Source organism: Bos indicus x Bos taurus, chromosome 19 (genome assembly GCF_003369695.1).
Source record: "Bos indicus x Bos taurus breed Angus x Brahman F1 hybrid chromosome 19, Bos_hybrid_MaternalHap_v2.0, whole genome shotgun sequence".
Classification (NCBI taxonomy): domain Eukaryota; kingdom Metazoa; phylum Chordata; class Mammalia; order Artiodactyla; family Bovidae; genus Bos; species Bos indicus x Bos taurus.
This window is the reverse complement of record NC_040094.1, coordinates 28,376,051-28,384,103: the sequence shown is the minus strand read 5'-3', so window position 1 is coordinate 28,384,103 and position 8,053 is coordinate 28,376,051.

Genomic DNA, 8,053 nt, shown 5'->3' with positions numbered 1-8,053 from the left:
TGTTGATGTGGTGTTGGGTAGAAGAATTGAGGATTCCGTAAGCTTCAGCTCCCCTCCCTCAGCATTCTGGTCAATGGATGTTGCTCCTGGGGGTAAAAGTGGGCCTAAGATGATTTCTGGTCTTCTCTGATGGCTCAGTGGTAAAGAACTCGCCTGCCAATGCAGGAGAGCATGTTCAGTCCCTGGGTGGGGAAGATCCCCTGGAGGAGGAAGTGGCCACCCACTCCAGCATTCTTGCCTGGGAAATCTCATGGACAGAGGAGCCTAGCAGTCTACAGTCCATGGGTTCACAAAAGAGTCGGACACAACTCAATGACTAAACAAAAAGATGACTTTTACCCTCAATAGACCGGAGTACTGACTCTGGCCTGTGGTATATAGAAAAAGAAGGGAAAGGATCAGCTTGCGCATCAGGCTTGTTGGTCAGGTTTGGGATCTGGACAAAGGCCTGCCACATCTGGCCTGGGCTTACGGAATTTAAGACTGAACCAGGCCTACCAACTCAATAGATGGAGCAGGCTGCCACCTGGTGGCCGCATTTCAGGGACACTAGGAAGGACCACTGGAGAAGGCAATGGCACTCCACTCCAGCACTCTTGCCTGGAAAATCCCATGGATGGGGGAGCCTGGTGGGCTGCAGTCCATGAGGTTGCTGGGAGTCGGACACGACTGAGCCACTTCACTTTCACTTTTCACTTTCATGCATTGGAGAAGGAAATGGCAACCCACTCCAGTGTTCTTGCCTGGAGAATCCCAGGGACGGGGGAGCCTGGTGGGCTGCTGTCTATGGGGTAGACACGACTGAAGCGACTTAGCAGCAGCAGCAGGAAGGACCACTCGCCCCAACTTTAAAAAAAATCCATGCAGCTAGGGAGTGCTTTTTCTTTTTCAAAAGTCACAAAGTCTTTATTTTCAGTTTAGTAGAACTAAAATAAACCTTTAGGACCCATGGAGACAAGAAGGCAAACAGACTCATTTCCCACTTTCATACTATTTTATTACAAGTCATGCAGGTTTGTTGTAGAGAAGTTTGAAGGGGCATATAAAAATAGAGAAGCAAAAGGCAAAGGAGAAAAAGAAAGATATACCTATTTGAATGCAGAGTTCCAAAGAATAGCAAGAAGAGATAAGAAAGGCTTCCTCAGTGATCAATGCAAAGCAGTAGAGGAAAACAATAGAATGGGAAAGACTAGAGATCTCTTCAAGAAAATTAGAAATACCAAGGGAACTTTTCATGCAAAGATGGGTACAATAAAGGACAGAAATGGTATGGACCCAACAGAAACAGAAGATATTAAAAATAGGTGGCAAGAATACACAAAAGAACTATACAAAAAAAGTATAGTTTTGTATACTTACTTTTTTGTAAGTAAGTAAGTATAATCATGATGGTGTGATTACTTAGAGCCAGACATCCTGGAATGTGAAGTCAAGTGGGCCTTGGGAAGCATCACTATGAACAAAGCTAGTGGAGGTGGTGGAATTCCAGTTGAGCTATTTCAAATCCTAAAAGACGATGCTGTGAAAGTGCTGCACTCAATATGCCAGCAAATTTGGAAAACTCAGCAGTGGCCATCCCCAAGAAAGTCAATGCCAAAGAATGTTCAAACTACTGCACAATTGTACTCATCTCACATGCTAGCAAAGGAATGCTCAAAATTCTCCAAGCCAGGCTTCAACAGTACATGAACCGTGAACTTCCAGATGTTCAAGCTGGTTTTAGAAAAGGCAGAGGAACCAGAGATCAAATTGCCAACATCCACTGGATCATCGAAAAAGGAAGACAATTCCAGAAAAACATCTATTTCTGCTTTATCGACTATGCCAAAACCTTTGACTGTGTGGATCACAATAAACTGTGGAAAATTCTTCAAGAGATGGGAATAACAGACCACCTGACCTGCTACTTGAGAAATCTGTATGCAAGTCAAGAAGCAACAGTTAGAACTGGACATGGAATAACAGACTGGTTTCAAATGTGGGAAAGGAGCACGTCAAGGCTGCATATTGTCACCCTGCTTATTTAACTTATATGCAGAATACATCATGAGAAATGCTGGGCTGGATGAAGCACAAGCTGGAATCAAGATTGCCAGGAGAAATATCAATAACCTCAGATATGCAGATGACACCACCCTTATGGCAGAAAGTGAAGAAGAACTAAAGAGCCTCTTGATGAAAGTGAAAGAGGAGAGTGAAAAAGTTGGCTTAAAACTCAACATTCAGAAAACTAAGGTCATGGCATCTGGTCCCATCACTTCATGGAAAATAGATGGGGAAACAGTGGAAACAGTGAGAGACTTTTTTTTTTTTTTAATCATTTATTTATTTTAATTTGGCTGCACTGGGTCTTAGTTGCTGCATGTGGGATCTAGCTCCTTGTCCAGGGATCGAACCCAGGCCCCCTGCATTGGGAGCGCAGAGTCTTAGCCACTGGACCACCAGGCAAGTCCCGAGACTTTATTTTTTAGGGCTCCAAAATCACTGCAGATGGTGACTGCAGCCTTGAAATTAAAAGACGCTTGCCCCTTGGAAGAAAAGTTATGACCAACCTAGACAGCATATTAAAAAGCAGAGACATTACTTTGCCAACAAAGGTCTGTCTAGTCAAAGCTATGGTTTTTCCAGTAGTCATGTATGGATGTGAGAGTTGGACCATAAAGAATGCTGAGCATCTAAGAATTGATGCTTTTGAACTGTGGTGTTGGAGAAGACTCTTGAGAGTCCCTTGGACTGCAAGGAGATCCAACCAGTCCATCCTGAAGGAAATCAGTCCTGAGTGTTTATTGGAAGGACTGATGCTGAAGCTGAAACTCCAATACTTTGGCCACCTGATGTGAAGAACTAACTCATTGGAAAAGACTCTGATGCTGGGAAAGATTGAAGGCAGGAAGAGAAGTGGATAACAGAGGATGAGATGGTTGGATGGTATCACCAACTTAATGGACATGAGTTTGAGTAAACTCTGGGAGTTGGTAATGGACAGGGAGGCCTGGCTTGCTGGAGTCCATGGGGTCACAAAGAGTTGGACACGACTGAGTGACTGAACTGAACTGATAAAAATAGAATCCATAGCCTTACTTACATCATTACTCTTAACCTTTTGGTATCAATTCCTTAGACTTTTTTCAATGTATATGTATACATATAAACATACATATAATTAGTTAAGTGTGTGTGGTTTTACTGGATCATACTCTTTTGCAAACATTTTTCATTTAACAATAAACCAGAAACATCTTCTCATGCTATTAAATACATCGTCGCTTTCAATGGTGACTTATTATTCCTTTTGTGGAATAACCATTGGTTAAATGGTCATGATTTAGACACTGGACAAGGATAAGCAGGTGACATAAATGTGTAAATTGTAAGAAACAGGTTGTATGGTGTCTAGAGAGTTGAAGTGCTGTGCTGCACTAAGTCACTTCAGTTGTGTCCAATTCTTTGCAACTCTATGGACTATAGCCCACCAGGCTCCTCTGTTCATGGCATTCTCCAAGCAAGAATACTGGAGTGGGTTGCCACTTCCTTCTCCAGGGAATCTTCCCAACCAAGGGATCAAACTCAAGTCTCCTGCATTGGCAGGTAGATTCTTTACCACTGAGCCTCCAGGGAAGCTCTATATGTAACACACAGTAGTGTTAATTATATTTATCATGCCATATATTACATACCTCCTATTGAGTTTTTAATTTTTGCTTTTATGTTTCTAATTTCTAAGAGCTCTCTTTTGTTCTCTGCATTTTAAGAATGTTCTGTTTTTGTTTCATGGATAAATGTCCTTTTCTTGTCTGAGAATATTCATAGGTTTTTAAAATAGTGTTTTCCTTCTTGCATAGTCTTTATTTCCTCTATGCTTTTTTTTTCTTTCTCTGTTTGTTTAGTCTTTGTCTTTCGTTTAAAGACTTTCCTCAAATGTCTGGTAATCCTCAGCTGTCTGCTCATATTTAAGATCTATACACTGAGGTACTGATCAGCAACTGTGATTGTGTCTGTATAGGAGGTAGAGAGGCATGTGGACTTCAAACTTTTACTATAGGGTGATTCATGAGGCCATTTCCTTGAGGAACCCCTAATGTCAGAACCCTTAGGTCTTTTTCCTTGTCTGATCAGATTTCCCAGAAGAGATGCTTCCAAACTCCTGCCTGGAGGGTATAAATCTGATTGTACACAGAGCTGGGTGAAGAGGGAGTCTGGGGCAAGTCTCAACATTCAACCTGTAAACTTTCATTTAATCCCCATTTTTCGTATCTCTCTAGCTATCTATCAATCTATCCATCTTTCTATCTTCCTCCCAAACTCTCTTAGAAGTTCTAAGGCAAGACTTCCCTGGCGGTCCATGGTTAAGACTCCATGCTTCCACTGCAGGGGCAGCGGGTTCAATCCCTGGCTAGGAACTAAGATCCCACATACTACATGGTATAGCAAAAAAAAAAAAAAAAAAAATCCTAAGGCAGGTTGTGGCATTCTGTTGACAGGTCTTGCACATCTTGTATAGTCCAGCTAAAATAATATCACCTAAAGGCAAGTCTGCTGAAAATCCAGTCACAGTTCCCACTGCTCTCAGCACAAAGTCCAAACCTCTTGCCAGTCCCTCCAGGCTCTGGCCCAAACCTCCATCATCTGAAACATTATTCCAGCCTTGTGTCCTCTTGAAGTCAGTTCTGTCCATATTAGTCTCCTTCCAGTCCCTCAGATGCATTGTACTCTCCCCTGTAGGCCTTCTGCACATGCCATCCCCCTTCTGAAATGCTGTCCCCTGTTTTCCAACTCTCATCCTTGGCCATTCTGGACAATGATAGGAGCAGATGAAAAAGAATACAAGTCAAATCTGAGAGGACTGATGCTGCCAGATGCTTGGAAGTTATGATGGTGCCATTTCCAAAACAAAATTCTGACACTCCTGTGGCTTCAGGATCCAAAACCAAACTTTTTAGTCTGATAGCCAGCCCTCCTGATAATTTAATTTCTCTGATTCTCCCACTCTACTCCTTATCAGAACCCACTCCAGTGTTCTTGCCTGGAGAATCCCAGGGATGGGGAACACTGGTGGGCTGCCGTCTATGGGGTCGCACAGAGTCGGACATGACTGAAGCAACTTAGCAGCAGCAGCAGCAGCACTCCTTATCAGAATCACCACACTGTGTGCTAGGTCACTCAGCCACGTCCGACTCTTGGTGACCTAGGAACCGTAGCCGATCAGGCTCCTCTGTCCATGGGGATTCTCCTGGCAAGAATACTGGAATGGGTTGCCATTTCCTCCTCCAGGGGATCTTCCCAACCCAGGGATCGAACCTGTATCTCTAAAGTCTCCTGCATTAGCAGGCAGGCTCTTTACCACTAGTGCCACCTGGGAAGCCCCATCAGAATCAATGCTGATAGTCTAATCACTTTAGCATTTCTGCCACCTTAGTTACTGATGTTCTTTCTGTCTCAGGTACTCTTGAACGCACCTCTTCTTTTGCCAGCCCTTCATTTACTTTTTTATTTTGTAATTTTTGGCTGCACTGCGTGGCACATAGCATCTTAATTCTTGGACCAGGGATTTAACTGGTGCCTCCTTAAGACTTCCCTGGTCGTCCAGTGGTTAAGATATCGTGCTTACAATGCAGAAATGCAGGGGACACAAGTTTGATCCTTGGTCTGGGAACTAAGATCCCACATGCTATGCGGTGTAGCCCAAAAAATAAGTAACTGGTGTCCCCTGCAGTGGAAGTGCAGAGTCCTAACCATTGGACCATCAGGGAATTCCCTGCCAGTCCTTTAAATACTGTTGTAGTTGAGAGTTCTATCATGGATCCAATTCATTTCTAAGTCACTTTTCTCTAGACATCTAATTTTCTCTTATAGCTTTCACTATGTCTAATGTGCTGATGGAATTCCCTCATAGCTCAGTCGATAAAGAATCTGCCTGCAATGCAGGAGACCCAGGTTCAATTCCTGGGTGGGAAAGATCCCCTGAAGAAGGAAATGGCAACCCACTCCAGTATTCTTGCCTGGAGAATCCCATGGACAGAGGAGCCTGGTGGGCTACAGTCCGTGGGATCGCAAGAGTCGGACACAACGACTAAACCACCAATATGATGATAATTCTCACATTTACCTCTCTAGCCCAGACCTGTCTTGGGCTATATCCATTGACCTACAGGACACTGGTTCCTTTGGTTATTACTTGCTATGCCAGGAACTGTGCTAAGTACTGGGTATACAATACTGGGGACAAACAGACTCGTGGAACCCAATCTCTGATCTCACAGGGTTTACTTATAGTGTGACGGCAGAAGACAAACATTGGAGAAATGATGAGAAGTGCAACTATGATGAGTACCGTAAAAGAGTATACGATGCTTTAGCAGCATGAGGTTGAAGACCTAACCTAGTGTGAGCATAATGGAAGGCTAAAGAAATTATTTTTAATTGTCATACTGAGTGAAGTAAGTCAGACAGAGGAGAAATATTGTATGACATCCCTTATATGTGGAATCTAAAAAGAAATGATACAAATGAAGTTACAAAAGAGAGACTCAGAGAACGAACTTACGGTTGCAGGGGGGAAGGATGTGGGGAAGGGATAGTTAGGGAGTTGGGGATGGACATGTATGACATGTGCTTTATGATCAGTTGTGTCTGACTATCTGTGACCCCATGGACTGTAGCCCACCAGGCTCCTCTGTCCATGGGATTTGCCAGGCAAGAATACTGGAGTGGGCTGCCATTCCCATCTCCAGGGGATCTTCCCGATCCAGGATTGAACCGGTGTCTTCTGGGGCTCCTGCATTGCAGGCAGACCCTTTACTGCTGAGCCACTGCATTTACACTACTGCTTAAAATCGTTCAGTGACTCTGTAGTATTGATAAAGTGAAGGCCATTCTCCTTAACCTGATTTATAAGTGCTTCACAGTTTAGCTTCCCTACTTCAAGCCAAATGCTATTTGAACTAGTTGTGGTTCCCCAAAGGACATGTTTTTTTTTTTTTTTTTTCTGCTCCTCTGCACTGTTTATTCCTTGTTCTCTTAAAAATATTTTTACTGCATTTTTCCTCTAGCAAACGCCTACTTATCCCTCAAATCTCAATTTGCATCACCTCCCCTGCAGTGGTCTTTCCCTATCATGCTGAAGGGCAACTGACCATTGTTTGTGTCTTTGGGATTCCCTCTATCTTAGTCCTCATCTTTAACACATCTTCAGATGAACTCTAATCTCTTTATTTACTTAAATGTGATTGTCTGCGCTGTTTCCAATATATTATAAAATTCTTGTTTTGGGTAATTGGAACACTGCTTCTGCTGCTGCTGCTGCTAAGTCGCTTCAGTCGTATCCGACTCCATACGACCCCATAGACGGCCTCCCACCAGGCTCCCTCGTCCCTGGGATTCTCCAGGCAAGAACAGTGGAGTGGGTTGCCATTTCCTTCTCCAATGCATGAAAGTGAAAAGTGAAAGTGAAGTTGCCCAGTCGTGTCCGACTCCCAGCTACCCCATGGACTGCAGCCCACCAGGCTCCTCCATCCATGGGATTTTCCAGGCAAGAGTACTGGATTGGGGTGCCATCGCCTTCTCCGCAGCTTATGAGTAGGTCTCACTATTTTAGTGAGCCGATGCCCTGGGCGACAAACTTCACAGGTGTTTCTCCAGTTTTGGGGATGGGATTGTTATAGAGCGCCGCTGCTGCTGCTGCTAAGTCGCTTCAGTCATGTCTGACTCTGTGCGACCCCATAGACGGCAGCCCACCAGGCTCCCCCGTCCCTGGGATTCTCCAGGCAACAACACTGGAGTGGGTTGCCATTTCCTTCTCCAATGCATAAAAGTGAAAAGTGAAAGGGAAGTCGCTCAGTCGTGTCCGACTCTTAGCGACCCCATGGACTGCAGCCTACCAGGCTCCTCCATCCATGGGATTTGCCAGGCAAGAGTACTGGAGTGGGGTGCCATTGCCTTCTCCAATTGGAACACAGTGAGGGCCAAATAAATATTTGCTAAATGATTAGCTGCACACACAGGATCCTAATTTCTTGGCTATTTTATTCACTTCTACTTAAATTTCTTACTTAGT